This window comes from Schistocerca nitens, chromosome 7 (genome assembly GCF_023898315.1).
Source record: "Schistocerca nitens isolate TAMUIC-IGC-003100 chromosome 7, iqSchNite1.1, whole genome shotgun sequence".
Classification (NCBI taxonomy): Eukaryota; Metazoa; Arthropoda; class Insecta; order Orthoptera; family Acrididae; genus Schistocerca; species Schistocerca nitens.
The window spans coordinates 574,212,909-574,226,747 of record NC_064620.1 but is presented as its reverse complement, the minus strand read 5'-3'; positions in this window follow the sequence as shown (position 1 = coordinate 574,226,747).

Here is a 13,839-nt window from a genome sequence, read left to right as displayed (position 1 = left end):
GGACGTGCATTGTCCTGTTGGAACAGCAAGTTCCCTTGCCGGTCTAGGAATGGTAGAATGATGGGTTTGATGACGGTTTGCATGTACCGTGCACTATTCAGTGTCCCCTCGACGATCACCAGTGGTGTACGGCCAGTGTAGGAGATCGCTCCCCACACCATGATGCCGGGTGTTGGCCCTGTGTGCCTCGGTCGTATGCAGTCCTGATTGTGGCGCTCACCTGCACGGCGCCAAACATGCATACGACCATCATTGGCACCAAGGCAGAAGCGACTCTCATCGCTGAAGACGACACGTCTCCATTCGTCCCTCCATTCACGCCTGTCGCGACACCACTGGAGGCGGGCTGCACGATGTTGGGGCGTGAGCGGAAGACGGCCTAACGGTGTGCGGGACCGTAGCCCAGCTTCATGGAGACGGTTGCGAATGGTCCTCGCTGACACCCCAGGAGCAACAGTGTCCCTAATTTGCTGGGAAGTGGCGGTGCAGTCCCCTACGGCACTGCGTAGGATCCTACGGTCTTGGCGTGCATCCGTGCGTCGCTGCGGTCCGGTCCCAGGTCGACGGGCACGTGCACCTTCCGCTGACCACTGGCGACAACATCGATGTACTGTGGAGACCTCACGCCCCACGTGTTGAGCAATTCGGCGGTACGTCCACCCGGCCTCCCGCATGCCCACTATACGCCCTCGCTCAAAGTCCGTCAACTGCACATACGGTTCACGTCCACGCTGTCGCGGCATGCTACCAGTGTTAAAGACTGCGATGGAGCTCCGTATGCCACGGCAAACTGGCTGACACTGACGGCGGCGGTGCACAAATGCTGCCCAGCTAGCGCCATTCGACGGCCAACACTGCGGTTCCTGGTGTGTCCGCTGTGCCGTGCGTGTGATCATTGCTTGTACAGCCCTCTCGCAGTGTCCGGAGCAAGTATGGTGGGTCTGACACACCGGTGTCAATGTGTTCTTTTTTCCATTTCCAGGAGTGTATTTGCAAATTCTGCTAGATGATGAGTCTCAGAAAGTGTGTGTGATCAACACACATTCAGGGTTGCTCAAATTTTTGCACTTTAACCATTTCTGCACCTAGCACATTCCAGTGCTACTTAGAACAACTATCTGCAAAAGTTCCACTCTGTCAAAATTACTTGGATGATATTATGGTGTCAGGATGCACACCAGAGGAACATATCAGTAATCTTATATGCTTCTTCAAGTACTTTCAGCTGCAGGTTTGAAATGTCACCTAGACAAATGTGCCTTTTTCAGACTGAAAGTCAGTACTTGTTCTTAATAGCCCATTCACCCACATTTTCTGGCCATCATGGCCTCTCTGCCCCACATAACATGACGGAATTGCAGTCACTTCTTGGGAAGATGACATATTATATCCAGTTTATATGCAATTCAGCACAGATCTGTTGCATTATTTGCACCAGAAGAATGCTCCTTTTATTTGGATCAAAGAGTGTCAGGATGCATTCCAGAAACTTAAAAATGCCTTGTTGAGTGACTGCCTTGTTCATTTCGATCTTGTGAAGCCTACAATTTTGGCAGTGGCTCTTCTCCATGTGGGGTTGGGGATGTGTTCTCACACAGATTTGGTTCACAGGACAGGCTGAATGATTTTGCTTCCAAGTTATTGAGCAAGACTCAATGAAACTAATCTGAACTCAAGAAAAAAACTCTCACTATTATCTATGATGTGATAAAGTTTCACCATTACCTGTTAGGTCAGAAATTTTACCTAGTGACAGATCATAAGCCACTTCAGTCTTTCTTTCATCTGTCCAAACCTGTTACACCATGCACCATGGCTCAGAAGCTGCTACAATGGGCTTTATTACTGTTACAGTATCAGCACGAAAAATATTGTAACAGCCCATGTTGAAGCATGCAAATGTTGACACCCTCTCTTGCCTTCCTGTTGGTCCTGATTCTGAATTCGAGGCTACTGCCACATCTTGTTGTCAGATCAATGCACAGTACAGTAAATGTATACAGACTTTTCCACTGCACTATAGGAAAATTGCTCAGGCCAGAGAAGCAGACGCAGACTTGAACCTTTTGTTGCACTACATCCATACTGTTTGGTGTTGTTCAGTGAAAAACTTTCAGAATTCTTTTGTGGGCTGAGATTTTGCTAGTTGGCGTAGCCTCTTCATCCAGCATGGTGTTATTTTACTGCAAAATGACTCTGGACAATCACATGTGCTTATTTGCTAAAGTGTTGCAAAAAGAAATGCAGCAACTACTCTATCAAGGACATTGGGGAATTTTATGCACAAAACAGTTAGTGTGTCGGCACTGTACTTCGCCACACATGGACACTCATGTTGAACAGGTGGTGTCACAATGTTTTGTTTGTGTTAAAACTCAATCTGCCTTGCCGCAAAGGTTTTCAGCTTGACCAAGTCTCAATTACCATGGCAACAAGCACATATTGAGTTTTCTGATCCCTTTTGGAACATTCGTTGGCTTATTGTTATGGACTCTTTCAGAAATATCCATTTGCTGTGATCATGAACCCAGCTACATCACATAATACCACTCAGGCTTTGTCATTTGTTTTTTATGTGGAAGGTTTGCCTGAAGTGTTGGTTACAATCAATGGACCCCAGTTCACAACTCAGGACTTTGAACAGTTTTTGTACAGCCAGTGGTATCATTCACCTTACCAGTGCTCCATTACATGCTCAAGTGAATGGAGAGGATGAATGATTTGTGCATATGTTCAAGCCACAAATGAACAAACTATGTGCCTCTCACATATGGGAGAAAGCTCTGTTTCTCTTGTCTGCAATGTACCACTTCCAGCCCTACGACAGTCCATTGTCGGTGGAGCTTCTACATGGCCAGTGTCACCACACGCTGCTCCAGTTGCTGCACCCATCGCAATGCATGGTGCCTCCCACGCTCTGCAAGTATCACTTTCTGCCTAATGATTCTATTCTTTTCACAGTGTTTGGTCACACCAAGCACTGGGAGAGAGGAATGATTCTTCGAAATTTAGGTGCTTGTAAGTATCTAATTCAAGTTCCTGCAGGGCTGCTGCACTGCTACCAGAACCAGATCCATGCGTATGTGTTTCAAGATTCTTCCACAGATTTTCTGTCCCCAGATTTGCATCCTACTGGGATCCTGCAGCTGATGGGACCGCACCCAAGTGAAGGTTCAGCATCACCTGTGGAACTGATGGAGCTGGACCCATTGCCTTTGCTGCCACAGAAGCTCAACTTCCTGACCCTCCTCCCGAGGAGATCACGAATGTAAAATTAGAGAGATTAGAGCGCGCACGGAGGCTTTCAGACAGTCGTTCTTCCCGCGAACCATACGCGACTGGAACAGGAAAGGGAGGTAATGACAGTGGCACGTAAAGTGCCCTCCGCCACACACCGTTGGGTGGCTTGCGGAGTATAAATATAGATGTAGATGTAGATGGTCCTGATGCCATTATCCATCATCGTCACTGCTGCTGCTGCCATCATCATTGCCGTCCTCTCTGTTTTTCATCAGAGAGGCTCAGGAAGAGGATAGGTGCCCTTTTAGGGGTTATCCAGCCGTCATTCCCCCCCCCCCCCCAGAGTACAGGACAGATTTTGGGGCGTTCCCGGGGCATCAGTGTCAGTCCCAGCTGTGGCTCCTGGCTGCTCACGCCACCCAGCTTCCTATACTCCTCCCCCCCTCCCCCCCCCCCCTCCCTTGTCATAAGATGGCAGATGGCTCCCTATATCACAACAGTGTGGCATTTCGCAGGAGTGGGGAGATTGGGGGGGGGGGGATGTGCAGTCCTAAAAGTCCTAAAGTGTTGACTGCACACTGACCACTGACCAGTGGAAAGAGTGGCCAGTGCCATTCCTCCAGGAAGAAAGAGTTCAGTACCCCCCTGTCAATGCTGATTTAACCAGCCAGCCATAGCAGACATCAAGAGCATCAGCACTGAGTAATGATACTTAGCCTGCTTTCTGCGAGTAGTAATAGCGTATAACAGTAGTTGCATGTAGGAGGCACAGGAAGCCACTTCATAACAATAAGTTAAGTTATGTTCCTTGCCTTTTTAGAAATAAAGAATTCTATTAATTTGAAAGTGTTATGTACAGATCATATTGGATTCCTGCCACCAGCCATCGCAACTTCTCACCTACCCTGTTTGTGGGAGTGCCGTCTCCCATAGTAGCTGACGCAACACTTGATAGCATGAAATTTTTGTAATTGTTCATTGAGGTTTTCAGGTATTATTTATGGTTCATGTGTCTAACCTGAGACGAATACTTCCATTAGGTTTGGTCACTGCTAACAATGGACTACAGTGTGGGGATACAGACTGTTCTATTATATTCCATTCTAGCATTTGCTTGATCTCATTCCTCAATACTTTTCCCTTTGACTAGAAAATTGTTATGTATTGCAGCAAAATACATCATGGGGCAAAATTCTTTATTTTAAATGTAGATTTTAATAACACCTGGTTTTCTAGTAAATACCTAAGTCTTAATTTCCTTGTAGTTCCTTTGTAGTTGATGTAAATTTATCGCCTATGAGTTTTCTTAAGACTGATATCTCATCTTTTGCTATGGTGTGGCTAAGATTGTGACTGTCATTGTTGCTTAAGATTTGTATATGATAGCTCTGGCAGTAATTTCCATGATTTAACTTTCATCTGTCCAGAATTACTTCAGTTTTTTCACCATTGTGCTACAAGAAACATTTTCTTAAGGAGAAATCGATTATTACATCTATCTCTCCTAAAGATCTATGCCTATCAGACAATCAGTAACTAAATAATCAGTTATTAGTAACAGGAACTCCATCACTCCATTTCTCTGCTTACTTGTCACAAAAATCTGCATTCTAACCCAACTTTACATAGCACCAACTGCACTCACACTCTGGCATTTCTGGAAAGGAAAATCGCAAATGTTTCATGGTAACTCTAATATTTTTTTCCACTGAGTTTTCTTGCACAAGAGAGCCTAGAAAACTAAAAACAAAAAATGAATTAGGTTTTATGACAGCTGGAGTGTGTTGACATAAGTTAACTTTAACTGCTACATAGTGAATTTGTTTACATGTCATGGAGTTTGAACATATAGAGTGTGGTCAGAAATAGACTGATAAATTTGAGTGTTGCAGAGCAGGTTGTGCTGAGACACAATTGTTCAGAAAAAAAAAAATCATTAGTTTGTGCTGTTTCTCAGCAATTTAGCATGATCGGTCATCACATTGCAAATTCAACCAACCTGCCAGAGGCAGTGTTGCCAAATGTGTTCTTTGTTTACTTTCCTTGAACTGAATAAATGTAGAAGCTCTACCCACTTGTTGCTTTCTTTGACATTGAACATGAAGTATGCAAAAGAGCTTCATGTGTCATAAATAAAAAGATAGTTTGCTTTGTGCTTAAAAAGATCAAGATACTACAACAGTGAGTGTGGTGATTATGCATTGCATTGAGCATGTAGGTCACAGAGCAATCAGTACCAAGGATCTGCTTGTAGATTAAATTGTGATATTACAATTATTTGTATGCCAGTTCCTTGCAAAAGCTCTCTCTGTTTATAGCCAGTGAAGTAAGATGCCTTTCCTTTAGTACTGCCTTGGGTTTTCCTATGATAGGAAACACTTTTCATAAGTACTTCCACCGTAACTGACTTAGCAACATGTAGCATTACAAACTTATCAAAAATATCATATAAGGCAATAACATATTTGATACCTCCATGGGCAGTCTGGTGTATACCGTTATTATCAATAGCTATTATTTCAAGTGGTATGATAGGCAAAATAGAGTACAGCTCAGTCTTACTGGTTTTATTGGTGGCTTTTGCTGTCTGGCAGATGACACAAGTCCCTAGTAATTGTTGTACTTTTCATCACATACTGGGAAAGTAGTAAAATAGGTTATGTTTCTTTACACACTTTGTCGTACTGTAATGTCTGCAGGCATGATGTATATATGAAAAAAGTTTATCTATTCCTTCAGATGGTATGCATACACACCAAGACTCTATGTTTGGATGCCTTGTGCATAACAATATGTTATTGTGTAGGGTGTAATATTGTTCCAAACAGCTTGCTTTATCCTGTTTCAGCTGTGTTCTCACTTTGTGCCAATATGGATCTTCTTCTCATAGTTATTTTATGTTTCTGTACTTATTAATATAGTACTGTCAGTAGTGTTTCCCTTTCATCAGTAAGATGTTACAGTCTGTTACTTGTTCTAGTGTTTCTGCATTTTCAGTCAGACCTTGTTTCTGTCTAGCCAGTATGCAAGCTACAATGTTTTGCTTTTCTGTTACATGGGTTATTTCAAATGAATTTTCTTCTGAGGACAATGCCCATTGTGCTAGGCGTGGGTGTGATAATCTGCATCACATCAAAAACCTCAAAGCTTGGTGACCAGTATATACCTTTATGTTTCTACCATAAATGTAGTAACTGAATTTTTTGAATCTGCATACAATTGATAATGTTTCTAATTCTGTTACTGAATAAGGACTACGGCATTCAGTGAGTGCTCTACTTGCAGAGTTAGTCATTTTTACTTCGTACTTACCTTGTTCTTCATCAGTTTTAAACAGATATGAACCCTAACCTGTGTACAAGACATCTGTAGCAACAGAAGAATCTTTGCTCATATCAGGATGATACTAGATATTGGAATTAACTAAAGCTTCTTTGATTGCATCAAAATCATTGATACCTATCTGTGTCCAAAGCCATAAAGTGTTTCTTAAGTAAGGCTAGTAGTGCTGTGCTATTTAGGAATTCATCTGGAATGAGTGAAAGAAAGAACAGAGACCAAAAAATGCTTTCAACAGCTTCTTATCCGGATATGGGGAATTCTTGAGTGCTAATTTTATTGGAACTGATTAAACAATGGAAAATGAGGGATGGAATGTAACAATATTGTGAAAAGAAAGCTGCTACTCACCATATAAATGAGATCATGAGTCGCAGATAGGCACAACAAAAAGACTATCACAAATATAGCTTTCGGCCAGTAAGCCCTTGGTCAAAATTGGACAACAAACATGCATATACACACCACGCAAACACAACTCACACACACTCTGGCTGTTTCTGGTGATTAAGGGGGGGAGTGTAGTACTGGTGTGCAACTGTCCCCTTAATCACCAGAAACCGCCAGAACGTGGTGACTAAAGTGAGCAGCACACGAAAAGGAGGAATTTTTTTGAATAAGATTGAGATAAGAAAATGTTGAGAGTTGCCATAGCAACACATAATAACGAGACGAAGAAACTGATCTGCAAATCCGATCAAGAAGATATGGTTGTGGGGTGCAGTAACCAGCCGACGCCAATGCAGTCGCAGTAACATGCCATCGTTGCTGATTGCTGTTTGAGTTGCTGACTTCGTGCCCGCCAATGCCGCGACCAACGTGTGACGCTGCCGGCACTTGTACAGTTCACCGGTGCTGTTTCTACACCTCACCGACGCAGCCTACAATCCTATGCCAGGTGAGCTCAAGATGATAACCATCTGAATGTAAACTAGGGTGGTCGTTATTTGCAGAGGTGATTTTATTTTAATGACCACGAAATTGCGAAAGGCTAGGACTATGGAGAATGAACAACAAGCTACAGAAACTACAGGACTAGCCATGGTCATGACGGTCAACAAAGACATACCAGATTTGTTTGATGTAATAAACTTAATCAAAGCTCTGAGTATTAAATTAAATGCTGGAACTACTCAGAATGCTTCGTTAAATGAAAAACTCGAAGCACAGGGTGAAGCTTTAAATTCTAAATTTGAGGTGTTAAATGATAAAGTGGAAAATTTACGAGTAGATTTAATGAATGAATTAAGTAATTCTTTAACAGTACAAATGAATCAAATGTTTATGAACTTTAACCAAATACAGGAGGAACAATTACAGAATTTGACCAAGAAACTAGAATTTGACATTGAAGACAAGTGTAGTAGTGTAGAGTCGGAGTTTAATGAAAAATTAGGATCACTTCAAAATGTGTGTACCGTTACATTCGACGCAGTGAAACAAAGGCTACATACTTTAAATGATTCCATTGAAAGACAGGACATACTGATCCCTATTGTCCAATAGCAAATTGCGGGGGTCAACACTCGTGTATATGTGGTAGAGAGAAATTTTAAGGAAAAGCTAGCAACCTCAGGCACCATAAATATAAGCAGTCTGGAGGAACAAGTAGGAGAATTAATCGACCGAAAAGTGGCCAAAAGGGTAAACACAGATAACGTTCCATCACGCTTAGCATCTGAACTTGACTATACTAAGAAAGGCATAGACGATTTTGGAAGGAATTTTAACTTATCTAGAATAAAGCAGAGAGAGGGATAGCTTCACAGAATGTAGTGTTGGCTAGTGAGGTAGTAACAGATTTACAATGGGGAGCGAATTCTGGACTCGCCAGACAATTACCCAAATTTAAATCAGATGAAGGTGTGCACCCAACCCATTTCTTAAAGCGGTATAACCAGGTCTTACCAAAAAATTGGGAAGATGCAAAAAAAAATAGAGTTTGCTGTAGGTTACCTTTTAGGAGAGGCTTCCATATAGGGCACTGTGAATATAGAAAATTTCTCGACTTGGGCGGACTTTCAGAGAAAGTTTAAGGAGAAATTTTGCTCACCTGGTGCTCAGGAGAAACTTATATCGGATTTATGGGGCCAAAAGTATTACAATAGTACCTGGGCTACAATGAGAAAACATTTCGACTGGCATTTAACAATAGCAAAATATTTTGATTAACCAGTGGAAGAAGAGGGGTGGTACGAATTTTGATAAGGTGATTACCCACTTACGTTAGAAAAGGCATATTATGTATATTATACATGGAAGACAGTAGAAGAGCTATTATACTTTGTAGACGCACTTGATGTGATAAATAAAGACCGAAATGAAAATGTGCATCAGAATGAGAATCAAAATTACACGAGGAGTAATAATAATAACTCTAGTAATTTCAAAAGACATGAGACAAATCTGGCTAGAGTACACCGATATAAGCAGAATAGGGGTAATGGAAATTACCAAAGAGGGCATCCACCTTCTAATATAGGCCCAGTAACTAAACAAGAATTTGTACCTAGCAGTAATAGGGCTCAAACTGGAAACGTCATATCAAGATTTGGTAACCAGCCGGTAATTACAAATAGTGAGGAAAACGTAGGGCCATCTGGACCCAGGTCGTAGAAATACATTAACAGGTCTACCTCATAATGAGTATATTTCATTTACACATAAAGTACCAACAAAAGAATGGTTGCTACTAGAAGAACCTAGCGTAGCTACAATTAATCCACAACCTATTATAGGGGTCGACCGAAGCGTCAGATCCCACCCGTCGGCTTTGACCCATGACGTAAGGCTGTTGTGGTGTGTGATGTCACGACGGCACGGAATTTAGTTTGTGAGAGTGGTGTGTTTGTAGGTGTCATTTTGATGCGATCGGTGATGTTTTTGGTTTAGTTTGCGAGTGTGGCGTCATGTGTGAATTTTGGTAAATTGCTTTTTTTATGTCTTTGGTAGGTATGGATATGACTGACAGGGTCAACAGTTGTCAGTTGTCGGCTATGATGGGGGACAGTGTGTTGTCTCTAATAAAATTTTTTCAACTTCGGATTTTTGGATGAAGTCGTGAAGTGTTCAGTACGTCATGAAGAAATGAGGCTTACTTAAATTTCCGTCGTCTTGGACCAGGGACGGCTGTATATGGAGATGTCGTAAGGATAACAAGTCAAGGGAAGTGTTCGATCCCAATGTGTGGCTGTGGATGTTGGTATCGGGAGATGTTTTTGAGCTATATAGATCAAGGGAAGTGTTAGGTCCTAATTTATGTGATCGGGAGCTGCTGTTGAGCTATATAGGTCAAGGGATGTGTCCGATTCCAGATGATGTGTTTAGTGGTATTTGGGGAGTTTTGTGATGTCGGTTTTTTTCGCCTTTTGCGTGGTTTTGTATGGGGGTGGGTTTCTAAATTTGTTTATATTTAGTTTGTCCCCACCCAAAAACCCCCTATTTCCCACGCTTGTCCCATTAGTATCATTAGGCTTTCTGTGGAATGTTTGTGTGTTTGTTTTTTGATGTATTTTCGTCCTCATAATGTGTACGTAACGACTTTATATGCGCCATATTGGAATCGTGGTTTATGGTCATTTCTGCCATATTTGTGATGTCATGGGTCAAAGCAGATGGGCGGGATTGGACGCTTCCATATTTCCAACTTCTGGGATGGGATCACTATGGCAGGGCTTGTATGTGAAGAAGTCAGACAGTTGGTGGAGGCCTTCTGTGAGGTAATCAGTGCAGTTCGTCCTGACAGTGGTGGAATCTATTTCTGCTAGTAAGATGATTAAATTATGGTCCATCTTGATGTTGTTGATGGCTGCTGTTCCTGGTGTTAAAGGTTTATTTTCCAAGGAAATTACCTGGAGAAGATTGGTCAAAGCATACTGACTGAACTTGGCTGTGTATCTGAAGGTGAGGCTGTTAGATAGGACTGGAATTTCCAATTGAGGGGTTTGATTGATAGATTGAAAACAGTGTCTCTGTAGTATCAGCTTAGTGAAGGAATCTCAAAATTTATAGATTGTGATGAAAACATGGGTGATGCCCAGTAACAAACATTTTTATAGTAAAGTGATTGAGAGGGAATCAGGAAGTGGGGAGGGGGGGGATGTAGGACTAGATATTAGCTAGGGATAGAGATGCTTGTCTGAATTGATTTAGATAGATGGAACAGGGGACCATTTGGGATGGAATGTTGGTAGGGAGGCAAAAGGGATGTAAATGGGTAGACACTAGAGGAACATTGGAGGTAAAACTGGGTGGTATTTGATGGGGAAAGAACATAAAAACCGAAATAAAAATGTGAAATAAACACAGGAAATGGTCAAATCAGAGTATTACATAATTGTAAAGGGAATTATAGGTAACAATCGGAAGGTTTTATAAAAAAAAAATAATGCAGGAGGAAACTATACTGCAAGCTGTACAATGGTTCAGTGATGTGGAGATATTCTTCGTGAGTTTGTGATTGTCACATGTAGGAAAATAAGTAACTGACATAAAATGATGAAGAGAGCAATATGCAGAGGAAGGATGGATCTGTATGGAATTAAATGTAACAATTTACTACTTGGATATTGTTTAACTGTCATATGGTTATCAGGTCCTGTATAGGTTTCCCACCTGTGTGCGGTGTGTCTGTGGTGATGAAAATTCTCTTGCCCAGGAAGATCTCACTAAGGCCATCACAGACAGATGCTATTCCCCAAACCTAACCCACAGACAGATTTCCAGTGCCATATACTAACACATCCCATGCCTGGCACATTGAGCCATGGCACATAGCTTGTCTATTAAGCACAATCCATTGACTACACAGAACACAAGTAAAATACCCAAAACCAGGCCCAGCTGTAGTTGAGCTATGAGTTGCAGTTGAGAATCCTGCCTGCACAATAAACCTTGCAAAGTGCAACTCCATTGCTGTGGTAGTCATATGAACAACAGCTGGATCTAAGGTCTCAGCATACAGGTGAGAACAACGTGCCAGCAGTCCTCCACTAAACATTTTGGCACCTTTATTATGAGTTGGAAGAAGTTGATTTGTCTCATGATCCTACATGGTGCTGGGAAACATTTTTATTGTTTCTAGTGTCGCTCAAGGTGTAAACACATTTTTGTGTCACTGTTGGTGGGACCATGCAAACTTTAATGCATGCATCAATTTTGAATTGCAGGACAGAGCACCTACAATCCTCAGGAACCAGCTGCAAAGAAGCACCCATACACAATAACTTGTTACATCCTCAACTCACACTCACCCCCATCCCCTTTCCACATGGGTCATATTAATGTGGGAGACCCAGATGCAAGAACTGTTTGCTACATCCCTGCACAGATAATACTCCACCTCCTCAACAGGTTTATCCTATCCCGTCAGAGGCTGGAATACCTGTGAATGCAGTCATGCCATATATTGGCTCTGTCGCAATTTCTGCACAATATTTTATGTGAGCATGGCCACTAATCCACTGTCCACCTGAATGAAGGGCCACCGCCAAACTTTGACCAAGCAGAGGGCTGATTATCCAGTGGCAGAACAAAATATTGAGTGCAACATGCTCAATTTCAGTAGCTACTTCACAGTGTGTGCCATATTAATCCTTCCCCACCTGATTACCCCCTCTTCCACCTTCCCCCTCCCAACATCAGCTTCTCTGAGTTACTTAGATGTTTCCATAATTCTCCTGGCGTCAGTCTCTGCTAGCTTCCTGCCCCCCCCCCCCCCCCCCCCCCCCACTCATCTTCACACTGTCCTGGGACCATAACTTCACTCACCCTGTGCCCACACCAACTTCCTCACAGTCTCCCTTTCCTTTGTCACTCCCTCCCAATCCATTCTTCCATGTTACTGCATGTGAATTGTGCACCCCACAAATTCATTGACGCCAGCACCCCTGTCACATTCCTTTCCTGTGCACTTACTACCTCTCCCTCCAACATTGCTATACCATAACTGTGTTGCTTCCCTTCTTAAGTGATTAGAGAAGACCATGAATAACCTATATCCTGATGTCTAGCTCTTACCGATCAATACCCTCATCACTCCCCTCCCCCTTCCTGCTAAAAATATTGTTCTAACTATAAATTCATTTACTTCTAATTTTTATAATTTGTATCTTTTCTCTAGCTTTCTTATTTTTTGTTTCTTTGCCTTGTTGTTCTCCACTACTTTCATGTTATTTTTTTCTGTGATGTTGCCAATTTTTGTTGCAGCTATGTTCCCACTTGCAATCATTCCATCGCTTATCTCCAATGTATTGATTTCATTGCTAACTTTCCTTTCACACTGTCTTGTTATGTCTCCTTTGATGTGACCTTCTGAATGATTTGCTAATAAAATCCCAGATTAGTCCAGTCCCCCCCCTCCCCCCCACCCCCACTCTCTCTGATCAGATGAATGTTCTTCTGATTGCAAAACTAGTTTTCACCTGCCTTTATGTTTGTGCCTGTGTCTTCTTCCGATCAGTATGCAGAACTTTTTATGTACTGTATGTCAAAGAAAATATTTGGTAGAAGTAAGTAATAACTAAAATTTATACATTCCTTTCACCAAGAAGTGATTGGCATCACTAAATCAGAATGAGGAAAGTGACTGGTATCTGTAGAACAAAGCACAGATGTGTTCTCATTTGTGTAATGAAGAATCCTCAAATTAGCTTCCACAATTGTTTTTGACTTTTCTATCACTGCTATCTTGTAATCCTGCTGCTTCCCTCTTTAAGTGATTTAAGTGATTAGAGAAGACCATCACTAACCTATATCCAGATAGGCAGACAGGGATTTCAGCCCTACTGTATCCTGATGTCAGACAAGTGTCTTATCACCATGTCACTTTATGTTCACAAGGAGACTAAGACCAGTTTATAATGTTTGCAATGTGTTTTAAGAGAAATTTCACACTGAATGATTCTGACATTGCTTAATGTTCTCTTATTTCCAAGAGATCTCAAATTTCTTTTAAAAGGTATCTTCTCTATCAATAATTATGGCTGCATCTGTAGAAAAAAGGTCAAGTATTAATTGTATGCCAAAACACTCACTCCTTTGTGAACTATCACTTACCAAACCCATATTTCAGTGTGTTGAACTATGCATGAAATAATGGAGTTGCTTAAAATTGTGTAGGAAATATGGTTAGATTAAGAAATACTACTAATCATTGTGACTGAAACAGAAACAAAAAATTTAGGAGCCAGTGAAAAAATGTTTTATCAATCTTTATTTCCAGCTTACTTTATTAACACTTTTACATTATCGTTTCTGAAA